The 18,985-nt window shown below is 33.9% G+C and overlaps 2 pseudogenes; one reads left to right on the top strand and one right to left on the bottom strand.

Annotated features, from left to right (window-relative positions):
- Positions 1 to 644: 644 nt before the first annotated feature.
- LOC149232271 (uncharacterized) lies at positions 645 to 12,125 on the top strand (annotated as a pseudogene).
- A 2,628-nt stretch (positions 12,126 to 14,753) lies between these two features.
- LOC149232270 (uncharacterized protein At5g39865-like) lies at positions 14,754 to 15,421 on the bottom strand (annotated as a pseudogene).
- Positions 15,422 to 18,985: the final 3,564 nt, after the last annotated feature.

The following is an 18,985-nucleotide window of genomic DNA, read 5'->3' as shown; positions in this document are numbered from 1 at the left end:
ATTTGACTTCAATTGTGAAGTGGTCAACAAGTAGCCTGTGCGTACCCTATGGGATTTGAGCACATATTTGTTGGAGGAGGAATAACCCTATGTTTTAGAGTTGGGATGTGCATTGACTAGAGACGTGGAGTGTGGATCCCGATATTTGTTGAAGATGGATGTAAGGAATTGTTGATCAGTTTATGACATTGTTGCCTGTGTTAGAGCGATGTATATTTGAGGCGTTTGGAGAGCATTGTGTTTCCTGCTAATAAGTCTTGTATAGTGTAAGGTATGTGCTTGTATGGAGGAAAGGAAACCCATGCACACTCGTGGAACAAACTTGTGCATTGGTGAACTAGACGTGAATCACCAGCATGGAGTTGCATACTTGTTGTCGCTGACTTGAAATCAACATGGAAATAAACAAGCGATGGATTTCTTGAGAGCTAAGAGCTAAGGGCCAAACCTAGAAATTGTGTTGGGTGTTGTTTTGTGACAACCACTGTGGTGGATAGTTTCCAGTGGAGTGTTGGCAGATAGGAGTGTCCATTGAAGAAGGTTGTGTGAACTGTGACAGCTATGTGGCTTAGGAGTTTCTAGTGGAGTGTTGGTAGATAGGAGTGTCTGCAATTGAGTGTCTGCTGAAGAAGGTTGTGCCGATCATGATTCTTGTGTGGCGTAGAGAGTTTCTAGTGGAGTGTTGGCAAATAGAAGTGTTTGCAACCGAGTTTTCGCTGAAGAAGGTTGTGTCGACTGTGACGCCTATGTGGCGTAGAGAGTTTCCAGTGGAGTGTTGGCAGATAGGAGTGTCTAACCTTGAGTGTCTATTGAAGAAGGTTGCGCTGACTGTAACACCTGTGCGGCGTAGATTTCAGAGAGTTTCCAATGGAGTGTTGGCAAATAGGAGTGTCTGCAACCAAGTGTCTGCTAAAAAGGGCTGTGCCGATCGTGACATTGTGTGGCATAGATCACAGAGAGAGAAACCAGCTATTGGAGCACTGACTAGTATAATTACATCCAGCAAGGCTGCCAATGTAAGCGTGGAAATGGATTGCTTTGGGGAGTCCTAAATGAAGTTGTGTGAAACCAATAACAAAAATGAAAGCCCCCTTATCAAGTTTTTTTATGTACTGTTGTAAGCCCTAGCTGAGACTGAGACCAACAAGCACTTTAAAGTTTAGGTCGTCGTGATTAAGGGGAGGTGTTAGAATATTAATCACGCCGTCCGTGACTATTTATATGATGACGAGTCATCAATATCAGTCGGTGGGGAGTCGACAAGAGTCATTGAGTGTTAGTGAAAAATAAATGACAGTGGACAGATTCACTATTAAATATGTGGCTCAACCAATCTGTAAATTATAACATCTAGAAAGGAAATGATTAAGCTCACTTTGTGAGTTTCAACAAAAATGCCTAAATGTTTGTATAAAAATAATGCTAGATTATATAAGTTCTTAATGTAGCCATGTATAGGAAGCAATGGCTTCATAAATGGCCCAGATAGAATTGACTCCGTGAGTCAGTACTCATGTCGGAGACGCTTCTTCCATGGAAATACCCACTCTCAGAATTGCTCCTTGAATCAAGCCACGCGTGAGCACGCAGCTAAGTGGGTGTAATATAATGCAGGAATTGCAAAAATATTATGGGAATTAGAAAATATAAAATTTCATATATCTATCAAAAAAGACACTTGAGCATTACCGCATATAAGAACATGCTTCCGTTGATTCAACACACAAAAAAAACTCATGTTAAGAAATAGCTAGCAAACTAGAATTTTAAAAGAAATAAAGTCAACCATAGCAATGCCATCACGAAATAGCTATCAAATTAAGAATTTTAAAAGAAAGAATGTAAACCATGATAATTCCATCAGACTTTTACATTAAAAAATGCTTCAATAAAAGTGCATTCACTATGAAAAACACTCTGAAATAGAAGTGACCATCTCAGCCATATTAAATAGCAATCCTTACGCGAAGCACAAGTCATTAGTCAATGGCTGAATATCATTAGAGGTGAAGCCATTCTCATCCTGGAGTACATTGTGGTGAGCTGGTTTACTAGTGCCCTGCACATTTGTCTCAACTTTTTTAAAATAGGGCTGCCCTGATAAGACTTTGTTTTGAACTCTGAAACTTGCAATGTACAAAAGAAATAAGGTTCAAAATATATCAAACCCATGGTTACGAAGACAAAAGTCAAATATTTTAGGTTGGCATATTACTGAATCCAACACTTCTTGTAAACCCCAACATCCAAGGTATCATAAATTCATTAGGTGCAGAACAAGTTTTAAATGCTTGAAGCTTATAAGAACGTTCTAAAACAATAATGGTTTACCTGGTAGAAGATATTCATTTCTAAGAGTTGGACATCTCTTCTCAGTATTTGGGAAAAAGCGTGTGATGACGGTTTTGGACCACAATAAATGTCATTTTCAGTGACTTGCCTATCCTAATCCTCTTGTGTGAGGGTTCCTGGGCTTATTCTTGTATTTAATAATGATGAGACATTAAAACGAAATGCACTCTCGTCGCTATAAATAAAAATAACCGTGGAGGATTTTCATTCCCTACTAGAAAGGTGCAAGCAAGGAAACACACATAGGAAGAGTGAAAGAAAGGCACCATAGAGAGGAAGGATGAAAGAGATGTTGCTGCTCTAGTAAGTTGTCTTGCTACTCCATCTACTTTACATCAATCTACTCTGCATTGTGGTGTTCTTATTTTCTTGCCCTTTGTGATAGAGGGCTCATGAACCACAATGAAAACACTGGAATTTGTGATAGAGGGCTCATGAACCACAATGAAAACACTGGAAAGTGTATGACACCTGTTATAAATAGACAAAAGTCATGAAAGGGGGTGGCAGTGTACAGGTTCAAAAGCAATGGGCATTGTTTTTGAACAGATGCAACTTTACAGGCCATAGTTTTCTCAGCATAAGATGTTTGAGAATTAATACTAAGTTAAAATAGCATTAGTTTATTTTAATTTTAAATTGTCTCTCATTACTTATATTTTCATTACTTATATTTACCTTAGTTTTTGTTTGGATATGAGATATTTACTTAGCTTAGCTTTTGCTCGGGTATGAGGCCAAATAAGATGATGAATTCATAGATTTTAAGATAATGAATTTATGGATTCATCAAAAGGAAAAATGACTTCACTAACATTGGTTAAAACTGAAGATAGGTTCATTGGTTTTTGTATGGAAAGTAATATGCAACAGAAAACGATTACTATAGGGACTAATAAGGTTACGATGGCCATATAACAGGCCACCAATATATATCATGACAAATGTGTTGAGTCACCTTATTCTAAATGTTTTAGGTTTTTTATTTTGCTTATTTTATTTTTAAATGTTTTATGTTTTATCAATATTTATTGTATATTTTTAATGAATTTTTATTTAAATTTTATTAAAAAAATGTTTTATTTTTTTATTGTATATTTTAAAATGAGTTTTAATAAAATTTAAATGATATATCTAATTTATTAATTGTATATTGATTAATTTTTTAAAAATAAATTTTAGAGTTTTAAATTTATTTATATATTTAAATATATTTTTAAAATTATTAAAATAATATATTATAACAATTTTTAAAGTTTTTTATTTAAAAATATATTTTGTGGCGAGATACATATTCTTTTTGTAAAGTTATTGCGTTGAGAGGCGCTCTCAGCCCAGTATGGTAGCGATGTTGTAATGTAATGTTTAACATTTTGACTAAGTCAAAATACATAAAAATAAAAATAAAATAAAATTTAAAAAATTATAAAATTATAAAGATAGATGTAATGCATCCAATGTGGTAGCCATGTTATAATGTAATGTAATGTTTAACATTTTGACTAAGTCAAATTACATAAAAATAAAAATTAAATAAAATCTAACAATATAAAATTAAATAAAAAGATTAATGTAGTGTAATTTAAACATTTTAACTTGGTAAAAAAAAAGGCTCATGGTATTGACCCATGGTATTGAGAACCCATGGTATTCATGTGGAATGTAGCCTATTTAAAGGGAGAAATTAAACCGCTCTATATCCCTCTTAAGGATCCCAAAGTAAGATGGATCTAAGTTGATGTTATGTTATGTAAAATTTTTGACTCAGTGAAATTAGATAGCAATAAAAATAAACGTAAAATACAATTAAAAAATAAACAAAATATTTATAAAAATAATTATTATTATTAATTAAAACATTTTGACTAGTTCAAATTGCATAAAATTAAAATTAAAAATAAAATAAAACAAATATTTATAATTGTCAATTACTAATAATTAAACCAGCCTAGATTCATCTTAACTTTGAATTACCAAGGGTCATGAGGGATCAAATCTCTTGAGGTGCAAACTTCTTTTAGAGTGAAAAAAGATTTGATCCCTCTCAACCCTTGGTAGATAGGAGTTAAGATGGACCTAGGCTCATAAATAAAAATTTAAAAAGTATATAACTAAATTTTAACATAAGCCACATGGTGGCAATGTCATTGCTTTTGTATTTTCTTTAATAACAAGAGCCACATGGTGGCAATGCCATTGCTTTTACTTTTTTTTTAATAGATGTATGTGCATTCATTAATCTTCATAGATACCATAGAGAGCTTGTGGTTTTAGTTTGAGAATTTAAATATATCTATGGATTGAGGTTTTCATTGATGGGGTCACATATGAGGCTTGCTCGCATTGCAGTCTAATTGAGAGCATTTGGCATTTATTTTGGAGCCGCATATCTCCATGTGCCACATTGGGGGATTGCATTTGGAGTACCTAAAGATGCATATTCTACGGTGATATCCACTAGATTGGTGATGACTTTGGACCACTTCACCAGATTGGTGATGACTATTCCTTTAGACTACCTCACTTTAGAGGGTTTTTCACTGCATATAAGTTGTATGCTCTATACTTATTGTAGAAACTTTGTTGTAAACTGGTAATTTCTTTCTTTTATTCTTCTCTTTATAAAGAGAGGCTAATCTTGTCTTGTATATTGAGATAGCTGCTCCAGTGTTCTAGTTTCAAAACCCTTGACTTTGGGACAAAGGGGCAATAAGCCCAATTTTAGTCTATTCTTTTTTAAAGGCATCATAAATATTCAAATAAAAATTATAATAATAATATAATTTAGAATCAAGGCTTATTCAGACAACAATGACATGAATAACTATACTAATAATATAATTTTAAAGTAAAGGCCTAGTCAGACATCAAATTGATGGATGAACCTCCTTTGTTTATGGGAAAATATATCGCCTCTTTGTAGTGATAAGTTGATTGATTAGTCTATGGACATGTACATACCATACTCTCCACTATGCCCCATTGGATTCAAACTTGTGATTTCCAAAGCAAAAAACATGTTCTTAACTGTTAGGGCCACTTGATAGAGTGGTTGTCAATCCTTGATAATTTTGGATTTCTTTGCTCCTTTCTTTATCTTTCCCGAGAAACCAAAAGTGTTATAGGCATTGTCTTATATCTAAAGCTGCACACACACATAGAGAGAGAGAGATCTTGGGGTTTTAGTTTGAGAATTTGAATTTCGCAGTGCACATATAGTGAGAATTCTGTAGTGAATCCTCATGTGTCCAAGTCAATTAATTGATGGGATTTTCCTAAACAAATGTTGTAAAATTCATAATATAGAATTAATAAATAAAATAAAATAAAATAATAATAATAATAATAATTAAAAAAAAAAAAAAGTCTATATGCAATATGCAAGAAAAAACATATACCAAACATTTTTGTGCTTACACTGAAATCAATGGACAATGTTAAACTAATTACCTTGAAATTTATGTACACCATATATCTAGTTACATCATTTATTAGAAATCAACAACTTCACTAAAACCAATGCATCTAATTCAAGCAATCAAATAGGATGAGAAATCAACATCCACACTAAAATCAATGCATCTAATGCAAACAATCAAATAGGATTACAAATCAACATCTACATTGAAATCAATTCATCTAATGCTGCAAGAAATCAAATAGGATTACAAATCAACATCTACACTGAAATCAACACATCTAGTGCTAGCAATCAAACATGATTAGGAATCAACATCTACACTAAAATCAATGCATCTAATGCAAGATCAATCAAACCATATTATAAATTAACATCTTTAATGAAATGAATGCATCTAATGCAAGGAATGAAATATAATTAAAATTAACATCAACACATAAATCAATTCATCTAATTTGCAAGAAATCAAATAGAATTAGAAATAAACATATGTACAATGAAATTAAGGCATCTAGTGCAAACAATTTTCTTCCCTTTCTCTCCCCCCCCCATCTATATCGATATCTCCCTCTATCTTTCCTTCTTTGTCTCTCTATCTCACCCCCCATAAATACACACACTCTCTCTTCATATATATCTATCTCTCCCTCCCTCCCCCTATCTATCTCTTCTTCCCTCTCTCCCCATTCCATCTATATCTCTATCTCCCTTTGTCTCTCCTTCTTCATCTCTCTATATCACCCCGCAAACATACACATTGTTTCTCCATATCTATCTATATATGCCTCCCTCTCCCTCTGCCTCTCCCTCTCCCTCTGCCTCTCCCTCTCCCTCTCCCTCTCTCTTCCTTTTCTCTCCCTCAGTCTCCCCTTCTATATCTCTTCCCTCCTACTATCCTCTCTCCCTTGTCACTCCCTCTCTCTCTCTCTCCATCTCCCTTTTCACTCCCTCTCTCTCTCTCTCTCCACCTTTCTCTCTCTATATGTATTTCTTCTTACATCTCTCTCTCCCCATCCAACTCCATCTCTCTCTCTCTCCCTCCCTCTTAAGTCCTCTGTCTCTTCCCTTCTCTCCAACCTCCCTCTATCTCTCCCCCACACCACACTCTCTCTCTCTCTCTCTCTCTCTCTCTCTCTCTCTCTCTCTCTCTCTCGAGCTTTGTATTGCAACTTTGTTGACTATCCCCCTCCCTCTCTAATTCTCTCTCCCCTTTCTCTTCATCACTCATTATTTTTCTTCTATCTCACCCCAAAACATACACACTCTCTCTCCATCTCTCCCTTGTCACTCTCTCTCTCTCTCTCTCCATCTCTGCCTTGTCACTCCCTCTCTCTCTCTCTCCACCTTTCTCTCTCTATATGTCTTGAACTTCTTCCTTCCCTATCTTTTCCTCCAACTCCATCTCTTGATTTTCCTCCGACTTCATCTCTTGAGCTCCCTCTCTTTCTCAAAGACTCTCTCCTCCTCTCCCTTTATCCATCTTTGTGTCCCCCTTTCTCTCTCTTACCCTTATCTCCCACTCTCTCACTCTATATTTCAAAAAATTTAAAATACTTTGACAATCAAAAGTTATGTTTAAATTATTATTTTTTTTAAATTTTGATGTTGTACAACAATTTTTTTTTATATAACACATATTCAAAATGCAAGATTTCAAATGTGTGTTGTACATTCACCTAGAGGGAAAATAATTTCCATGGAAATATTATCTAAAATTTTCCAAAATATTAATGTTCCAGCTACATCCATCAAAGATACATAGAGTACTTCATGTCTTCCAATTGAAATTGTTTAGGTTTTATTTCTTTAAAGGTAGCTTTAGGTTATGATTACTTCAAGATTTTAAAAATATTATATATTTTATTATGTTAGATTTATAAAAAAAAATAGGTTAAATAAAATTAACATATTGAGTTAGCTTGTATGACTCTTTTTGTGTTAATGACTCTTTTGTTGATGCCTATGGCGTATATCAACCACATTTATTAATGTGGTTGTGCTCACTATATATATTATAATATAATAAATTTTATATTATATTAAAGTTAATAATATTATATTAATCCAAAATTTTAATAAATTTATTATTAACATTAAAATATATTAATATTAAATTTTTATATAATATCATTTCATCATTTAATTTAATAATAATAATACTAATATTTTAATATTAGTATTAAATTTAATAAGGTTTTTACATGACATGATGACAAAAATTATAATAAGATCTGGAATTTTAAAATGAGGTAAAAGCTTAATTTTAGATCATTCAATTTTTTTATAGAGGCCCCTACAAGCCCCTGTTAATCACATATATGGCTCAATCGAGGGTTTACGAAACCCTTGATTAAGCTATTTGAATTTGAATTATAGGCACCAAGCGTAGCCTCTTAAGTCCTAAAATCCACAATTTCAACAACCCTTCTGCAAAATTTCACACAACTCCATTTTGTACCCTAGGAGACTTAGGGTTAAATTCGTCCTTAGTTGGCGGAGTTGATCACATTGGATTCATGAAGGAATCCTCTATCCATTGGCATATGAGTTTGACATTTTCAAATTTATTTGATTTTTTCCATCTAATTTCTTTAAAACATAATTCTTGAAATTGTGTTGAACTGTTTTAAAGAGGTTGAAAAAAAATATATCATCAACTATTCACAATGAAAAAAATTCAAAAAATACCACTATCTTATTTTACAAGTCCTCTTAAAAATGGTACTTTTGGTTTTTCAATTTATTTAAATAGTTGAAAAAAACCTTATATGAACACATGTATCTGCAAAATGCAATTGAAGTATTACTTCGCCAACTTCAAAAAATAATAAAAATATATATATTTTTGAATAAAAAATAAATTTTTAATATGAAAAACTTAGCTATTTCCTTGTAGATTACGTTAACACACACATACCTCTTAAGATGTTTGAAAATTTGCAAGGACAAGAATTTCATTAATGGAAAATTGACATATTATATGACATTAAATATTTTTGCAAAAAATATGATAGGACAACAAAATAATTCTCCACGATTTGTATTTTTACTCCAAATTAAAATTCACGGTGCTTATATGAATTTTGAGGACTTCAATTCTATAAAAGAGGAAAAACTTGAAATTTCATTGCCATATTTGGCCCGAAAGTTTAACCCATCTTCATGCTTTCACCCAATACTCAGCCCTCACTTCATAAATGTAAGTTTGGACTGACAAAAATTGCATGAGGATCACAAAAAATTCCAGTCTCTAATGAATTATAACAAGGAATGATGCTTGGGGATGGTATTTGAGACTTAAGCCCCATAGTCATGCAAAATATCATGATTTTCAAAACCACAAATCATAACTAAAGATCATTTATCCAAAGAAGACCAGATAGACCATTGTCTTCTTTTAGGTATATACAACAACAACAAAAATATAAGGTTGTAGCAACACAATACACTATGGACAAACTATGAGCTTGTTGACCTCAGGCAGTAAAACCAATGTTGTAGATATGTTTCCTTTCAGGAAATATATTGTCAAAGGTTCAAAAATAAACTCATTAGAAATATCAAGAAAATATTAGCAAGTATAAACTTGGAACTGAGAAACTCGAGAAAGTCTAAAAAATCAACAACTTAAAATTTTTCAAAAAAATAAATTCACTAAAATATAGGAAATAATGGAGAGAAATCAAATGTATTTACACCGTTGATTAGTATAATGCAAAACCCAAAGGTTGCTAATATTATACTATTCCAAAAGGTGAATTTCAAGAAAAAAATTAATAAGATAAGCATCAACATGTTGTTGCCTTAATTAAGCAAATGTAGTGTGAGCACTATTTCAGTGCAAAAAAATAACCCATAGAAAAACATCGCATGATCCTAATATTTCCTCTCTCCCTATTATGATCAATAGAAACATTATAAAAATGAAACAAAATAGTTACAACCACTTACTCGATGGATTGATTTACTTGTTATTCAGGTTCCCTTGTTTCTTAAATAGATGGCTTGATTAACATAAGTAAAAATAAAATATTAGGATTTAAACATAGTTTTCAAGAATTCATTCTCCCAATCAAATTGAACATAGTGATTTCTGCATGATACATCACGAAATGTAAGGTGTATACATAAAATTCTCTGAATTCAAAATATAATTAGAATACCATACAAATAATATGTTTGAATTTAACTATTAAAGAGACGCAAAATGCATGGAAGATTGGGTCATTTATTTCTTATACAAACATCAATTAAAATATATGAGGAGAATGCCTCCAGATTCAGGTATATGTGTTGCATCTCAAGAAAAGATAAAGAGGGACCAAAACAATCACCTCCAGTATATGTTGCAGCAATACAATCATACCCAGGCAATGGAAGCCACAAAGGAAGGCACAGGTCAATTACACTCATTTGAGAATTCCACCAAATTATCACAAATTGTCTCTTCGGGGAAAAGTACAACTGTTTCCACCCATAAACCCAAACACTGCTCCCCCACCCCCAATTTGGGAATACATCACAACCCTCTATCTTAACTTAAAAGATCAAAATACACATCTATTTGAGAAGTCCACCAAATTATCACAATTTTATCCTATGGAAAAAATGCAATTGTTTCAACCATTAAACCCAAAACCTCCCCAGATTAGGATAACATCACATGCCTTCGGCTTAGCTCAAAAGATAAAAAAATCATTGAAAAAATCCACACAACCATCTTAGAACTTAGTTGGAATGAGCTCCTTGAAATGGGTTCGAGAGTTGGCTTGAACCATGTTGTTCAAGTTCTGCTAAGGCTCCAAACATGCCCTAAATTGGCTCTTCAATTCCTCCATAGGGTAGAAAGTCAACTGAAACTAAATCTCGATCTTTAGTCCTTTTGTATTGTCATACACATTCTCACTAAGGCTAGGATGCATCCTTCTGCTCAAAAGCTTTTGCAGAGAGTCCTAAATGTTGATTTTGGACTAGAACAACTAAATTTTGATACCCTCATTGCCACTTACAAGGTATGCAATTCCACCCCTATGGTATTTGATCTGTTGATCAAGACCTCGACACAATTCGGCATGACTGAGATTGCAGTCAAAATCTTTGGTTTGACAAGAAATTATGGATTTCTGCCTGTAGTAGAGACCTGCAATAGCCTCCTCAGTGCCCTATTGAGGGCCAATGACATGGATACTCTTTGGGTGATTTACGCTGAAATGCTTCGGTGCAAGGTCATTTCCAATATCTACACATTCAACATAATGATCAGTGCTTTGTGCAAAGAAGGAAAACTTAAGAAAGCAAAGTAAGTTTTGGAGGACATGGAGGAAATGGAATGTAGAATGAATATCGTAATATTGTTTGATATCATCATTGACGGGTTTTGCAAAAGAGGTAAGGTGGAAGTTGGTCTTGAGCTGCTGGCAGCAATGCCTGAGAAGAATATTTCTCCTGATGTTTTTAGTTATAGTGTGATTATCAGTGGATTGTGTAAAGATGGAAGGGAGGGTTGAAGAGGCAACTAGGGTTTTGCCCGACATGTTGGAAAAGGGTTTGGCACCAAATAATTTCATTTACAATACATTGATAGATGGGTATTGCAACAAGGGTGACATGCAAAAAGATTTTGAACTGAGAGACACAATTCTCCAAAAAGGATTATGGCCTAGTGTTTTCACCTATAATCCTCTTATTCATGGGCTTTTCATACATACATAAATTATGGAATTCAATGGTCTTTTGAAATAAATGTCTGAGATGGGCTTGGTTCCTAGTGGTATTGAACTTACAACATAATTACTAATGATTACTACAAAGAACGAGATATAGAGGAGGAGCACAAACTCCATGTTGAAATTCTCAATAGAGACATCCTTCCCACTACTGTCACATACACCTCTCTCATCTATGGACTTTGCAAGGAAGGTAAGATGGAGGATGCAGATTGGTTGTTCAAGAAATTTTCTGAAAAGTTTGTGACTCCTGATGTGATTACATACAATACCATGATTGATGGTCATTGCAACAAAGGGAACCTGGAACAGACCTTTAAGCTGCTAGATGAGATGGACGAGAAATATATTTGGTTGAAAGTGTTACTTACAACATGCGTATTCATGAGCTTGGTCAGATTGGACTATAAGAAGATGCCCTAGTGCTTCTACAAGAGATGTGTAGAAGGGGGATAGAACCTAATCATGTTACCTCTAACACTCTTATTACTGGTTACAACAAAGGGGGTAATATGCGGGAGGCTTTCTGGGTATGGGAAGAAATGTCAACCAAAGGTCTTAATCCCATTGTTCTCACTTACAATGCCCTCATCCATGGGCTCTACAAGAAAAAATATGGAGAATAGGTAGTAGAACTCTTAAAAGAAATGGTTAAAAAAGGTTTAGCTCGAAACGAAAATACTTAAATTTCAATGGTTCAAGGATTCTATGAGGATAGAAATTGCAATGAGGTTCTCAATAATAAAAAATCGTAGAATATTGTAAGATGAAGTTATACTTTCCAACAATGAATCCAACTTCAAAGTCCATAATGCATGTGATTTTGGTTGGGATGGATCTCAATAATGATTTAAATCATCATATATGATATAAAAAATAACAGTGGAAGTGGAACTAATGGTAAAATAAAATCTAAATATCTTTCCATGCAAAATTAGAAATATGAAAATCTTTGAGTCTTTTTATTAACATTTGTTGTATGCCATAGCTTTAGGATGAATTAACATGGTCATTCTTTTTTTCTTGTCTGTAGTCTCTAATTAACAGAAATTCCATTGTACATGGGCATTTGGTAAAAGATAAGGGTCCGTTGGATATTTTATAGTCATGTTATAGTTTAATCAAAGTTTTATTAGTGATATATTGTATGTTTGGTTTAAATACTTAGTAGCAAATACACTCAAACATATATCAAGCACAGGATAGGGGACGTTTACACTTAAGAAAACCCCACAGGGAAAATTCCATTCAACCATTCATACCTTTGATTGTCTTAACTGTACAATAGGCCCATTTATATAGAATAGGTAACTATAACAATGTCATAATTTAGTTCAACCATATGCATAACTATCTCCCATAATCTCTCCATGAATCTTTCAATTGATTCCATGAAATCCTCATTCCTAACTTCTCTCATTGTCCTCATATTTCATTCATATATAGACATTATGTGTGGTCTACTTATATAATTTAGACATATTAATCACAACTAGGAGTTAATCCTTCATATTCACCCTTGAATATTGAAATTACAAGTATTTATGAAGGGGATGTAAGATTAACTTGTATTTGTGATTAATAACATCTAAATTATATGAAGTTGAGCACACATAATGTCTACATTTATCAATGAAATATGAGGTCAATGAGAGAACATAGGAATGAAGATTTCATGGAATCAGTTGAAAAATTCATGGAGAGGTTATGGGAGATATTTATGCATATGGTTGAAAGATGACTAACATTTTGATGCATGTTTATTTATGATGTGGTACATGAGCTTGTATTAATGAATCTATCTTGAATATCCCTCATTTAGATGAGTGCACTATCCCATATATTTGGAATTGATATGAGAAGCAATAAAATCATTCAGATAAATAAGAAAGGGTTTAAATCTCTATGAGCAATCTCAATTGAGGGCAATAAAGATCAACAACTCAATTGGCTCAATATTGTAAAACATGTCAGGTCCTTCTCCCTTATGGTCCCAAAAAAGGCTTGTCTCCTTTATAATTTTTATCCCTTGTCTAACATTGATTCCATAAGTGACATATAATTTTGTTACACTAAGAGATTAACTTTCCTACATATTGTTGCTCCCATTCTACTGGTTACATATTTCAAGGGGGGATTCTATGTAGTTGTGCTCAAAGAAGTAGGGAAGAGGATCGATTTTGAATTTTAATGCATCACAATTATACTTCTAAAATAGGTCTGGGGAAATGAGTGAGTTGCTTCAATAATTATCACATTTCAATGTATCCTCATTTAGTGTTCGAGAAAATACAACTGTTGGAAGAGGAAATATAAGCCTTTGTTGAGAGTGGAATTGATGACCTTTTGTTGCATTTATACCATTTGAATTTGGATGATATTATGTTGTTTTGTTAATGCAATGATTTCAATCATAGATAATTTTCCTTCCCTTAAACATTGGATCAATGAAAGAAGAACTCTAAATTATTGGGTCTTAATGGAGATCTAAAATCTTTGAAAATAAGAGCTTAAATTTTGATCTAGTCAAGCTCCACATCCGTAATTTCCTAACCCCAGCACTTAGGAAAATTACTTCCGAGTAATTTCCTTTCTAAAAATCAATCTAAATTACAACTTACTAAAATAAAATGCACTGCTGCAATTTTTAACTGGTAAAAATAAAAAAATTAGTTGAAGCAAATAAAACAATCTCCACACATGAAAACAAAATATTTATTCTCTTCAAATATGTTTTTATTAAAATAATTATCAAAACATATAAGGGTTTCCTTCTTGAGAAAATGGCCCACTAAAGAATTCACTGGAAATAATTACAACAATTAAAAACCTTGCAAATCTGCCCCTAAAGAAACCCAATATGCATTTCTAAAGCTTGTACAACCCTTGATACTAAAAAAAAACAATGTACTTTTTTCGGATTTCGCAGAGTGGTATTCAAAAGCACTTGAACTATTCTAGAGAAAATCTTATAAATTCAAATATGTTTTTCTATATTCAAGATAAATAATTGCAAGGTTAATAAAGCAGCCAACCTGAAAATGATGCTTGTTCTTTGGATCCTAAGGTCCTTGGATCATTTTTCCTCTATAGGAAACTCTGATGCTCCAAAGCTGAAAATTGCTAAGAATCTTTGAGAGACCGAACAAGCCGTGAAAATTACCAAACTGTGAGAGGAAATCCCATTTCATTCATCTAAAAATGTTGTAGTGTGGATATATAAATTCTGGGAGGCTTAGGTTTTCAAAGAAGCCTCAACAACACACAAGGCTCCTTATGAGCCTATTTTCATTACACCATTGATACCTAATGAAAATTCCCTGGCCTTCCTCTTCTGTAAAAATCTTGTGGTTTCCATCACAATTTTTTTAAGGAATGAACCTCACGTCGTTGTAACCATCATAGGGTTTGGAATGAGCCTGCACTGGGAAACATTCCAGACACTTAGCTGACTCCACTGTTTCATGTAGTTTCTGAATTTCCTCAACCTCACGAATGTATTTTACCCCAATAAACAACCTATGCATTGACATGGGCTTCCCCAAAAGATCTTGTAATTCTTGTGGAAAAGGAGAATGCATGGAAATATCATGTTCATCAACCAAAACCATGAAACCTCGAAGAATCAATTTCATTGTGAAACAATTTTCAAATGTTTTCCCTATTTCACTTAAGCTCGTGAAATACAAAATCACCTTATCTTCTCCCCTGGGGGGAGCTCTCAACTTAGCTTTTTTAGAGAGGATTTTTTGGATACGGGGGGTTGTTTGGTCGAGCTCTTGTCTATTATTTACTAGAAAGTATTCACCCTCATTTGAATTCTGCTATATCAAAGCCTAAAATATTTTCCTACGGTACACTATTTGTCTTCTCCACTCTTGCTTCCCATGCTGCCTTGATAGAGCTTTGAAACGAGTTCCATCAAATCTATGGGGAACACTTTTGGTCATGTGTCAATTTATAATTGGAAGGAGGATGAAAATGAAGGCCTGCAATTGGCTGGGGTGAACAATGTCTGCCACCCCCAACCCTGTAGAAAACACCTATCATCGTAAATATTATCAAAATCCAAATAATAATAATCATATAATTATTTATGATGAAAAAACAATATATAACAAATATAATAATAATTGTTATATTAATATTTTCATTGTTGTCTAATGGTATTTTGAATGCACAAAGAAAGTATTCCATGTGATTGTTCACGCCTTCTAGTGCACTGTAGCCAACAATTTGCATATCCCACTCCATGTGTTTATCCACCATTTTAAGCCTTTGTTGAAATTCACCCAAGCATTTTTGGTTCTCAGATGTTGAGAGAAGTTTGCCATAGATATATATATATATGTATATATATATGTAGATATATATATATATATATATATATATATATATATATATATATAGATATATATATCTATATATATATATATATATATATATATATATATATATATATATATATATATATATATATATATATAGATATATATATATAGATATATAGATATATATATATATATATATATATATATATATATATATATATATATATATATATATATATATATATGTATGTATGTATGTATATTACCAACCTCAATTTGTTGAAAGAAAAATTGGATCTATTGGTTGATAATTTAAAAAGATCAGAATCAAAAGAGAGTAACTCTAATCCACCATAACATAAAACTATTCACCACAAGACTACATGACAAAACAAAACAAGTATAGAGTAACATAAATTGAAGTCAAGAATCAGAATAATTCACAAGAACCAGATCTTCTATAGTCATACTAGTTGTAGCAAGGGCCTTAAGCTTGCATTGAAGATGACTCTTCAGATGGACTAGGGATGCATCCAATCACTCCAAGAAGGAATATTGATAGTGTTTCACCCTATGGATCTTATTCAAGGACAAGATAATATCACTATGATCCTCATGCATCTCTTTCAGGACTCGGCCCAAAAGAGCCTTCATCTGCCAGTGAAGGGTAATGCAATGGAGGTATTGGTTATGTCTTCCCTTAGTGTGACTAGGGTCAATAAATTAGTTGGAAACCTCCTCGATAATTTATGAATCTAAATATGCCTATCGATCATGAGATTCATAAGTTTCTAGTAGATGGATCACTAGTAAATGTCATGAAAATTCATTGAATGAAAAATGGCAGTCACTTCCTAGGCACGTAGCCAACCTTGTTAGTTGTGAACACCCCCATTACCATGAATACACATTCTTTGGTGCAACATTGAAATCCTATTACACAGAGAATAGAAAAGACATTTGAGCCCCCACCAACTCGACTAGAAATAACTAACACCGGCCCCGTGGAAATCGAATGAGGCCCTTCGACGATAGGACAAGCAAAGCCACCACAAGTAAATTAACGAGAACACTCCTAACTTAGAGATGCACCACCTAATATCTGCCCTATAAATATAAAGCATCACATGATGCAAGAGGTTGGGGATGTTAAGACTAGATAATAGAGAGTCAAAAACTGCGGATTGAACCAACTCAGAGGGACAAGGAGAGGAAACTAGAGGGAATAGACACTCAAGAGCCACCATAGACTCAACATACAATAAAATTAGAGTACAAAAATCCTACGTAAATAAAAAATACGACAAATTGAATTGAGCTCTACCCATATATAGAAAGACATATAATAATCATACGACAAAAGAGAAATAAATACCCTGAATTTGTGTTCCAAATTCGTTGAACCAAGCATGAAATATGGCCCATGTACTTAAATTACAACATTAGGCTCAGACGGTTGCAAATTCAATTATCCCCGCGTAGTCACGGACCACTAGGACATAGAGGTTCCACCTTATGGTTGAGGATCTCCTTCCACTATCCAAAGCTTCTAGAGTAAGCAATCATGTATGCAGGAGGAAATATTTGACATACATGCATGGATCACTACCATTGTAGCACCATAGACACATGACTTCTACACTATAAATACCTAAAGGTCATACCATCTCACTGCCAATCGAGCACCAACCACATATTCCTTAGTGCAAAGAAAGTGATATAATAATCCCACCGGTGGTGTTACAGGGAAAAGTGTCTATTTAGAACTACTCTATCCCACTAAGGTGTGACAGCTAACTTAGAAAAAAACAGAGAAAAACTACTTTTGTATTTCCTTTATGAATTATAGATAGAGAGGAATAGAAAGAACCAACCTGTGTCTTGCGCTAATCCTTTGATCCAATCCCTCTCTTCTTTGATGGTCTCCAGCTAGCTGCTCCCTTGCATGCCCAGCTTCACAAAGTACCTGTAAGATCATAGAAGTAGAGCACTATACAAAGACATGGATCTATATTCATAAACAACCTAGGATCAGATTTAAGTTAACCATACAAATGTAACTAGCATCAATGATACAAAAGCATGGAGGAAAACTCAAATAGTTTTTATTGATAAACAAGAAAAGATCCAGGAGGAGTTACAACCAGTGGTTCCGACCCAGCATCAAACTCCCAGCAAAGAAGCCCCTCTTCACCTCAAACAAAGCATAAATCACCCAACAATCTGATGTTTGTCTCTAGAAACCAACAACAATTCCTTACAATATGCAAAATTCCAGCCTCCAACCTCTGGATCTCTGGGATGAGAGATCTATATATAGATATTTGCAGAGGTGTGAGTCAGCTCTGGGTTTTTGATTAGTGTCTTCTCTCTGATAGTTCTTGATGCCACTTGGAGATCTCATTGATCTCTTACTCATCCTTGGGCAATTCTGAGAGGCAAGTGTCCCAGGAGAAGTTTCTGGAAGATTCCATGATCATCCACCTCGCAAACTGTCTCTGCCACTTGTCTTTTCTCGTCCATCGCACCCCATAGAAGGGCTTTTTGAAATGCAACGCACTTCCCGTGTGTACAAGGTGCAATGCATCGCACTCTGGCCATGGAGCAAGTGCAATGATCTAGTTTTGACCAGTTCTGAGTAGTTTTTCATGGAGAACTTCTGGGAGAAGCTGTAATCAGTTGACCTTATTCCTTTAGGGGTTAGAACAACACTTTTAGGGACTTAGGAGCCCTTGGTTTATGGACATTTCATGCTTGGGGTTGTAGGGCCCAAAAATGTCTATAACAGTTGCCCCCTAAAGTATGAGGCCGTTAATCTTTTGGTGTCGGGCGAAATGCTTTATTATGAGGATCCGAAGTTCTTTCAATGCTGGGAGGAGACCTGTAATAAGATACAATACAATACATTATCTTCATACTATTTTCATGATCTAGCTGAGGCGGGCATTCCCATGCTCATCTTTATAAATTCATTTTAATGTACATAGGACAGACAATCGTCTGAGTGTAGACTGATGATTCTGATAGAGCCATCATCTTTTTGAGTGGATGATTATCTGTGCAGCAATGATGTACATTTAATGTCTTTATTTCCCTGAATATATATCACAGCCCGGATGGATGAAACTAGATCCGAGGTCTTCAATCTCGTCCGA

This window comes from Pinus tabuliformis, chromosome J, assembly GCF_031772625.1.
Source record: "Pinus tabuliformis cultivar Carrire ecotype Pingquan chromosome J, CPIR1, whole genome shotgun sequence".
NCBI lineage: Eukaryota > Viridiplantae > Streptophyta > Pinopsida > Pinales > Pinaceae > Pinus > Pinus tabuliformis.
Note: the sequence above shows the minus strand (reverse complement) of the source record. Positions and strands in the feature narration are given on the sequence as shown.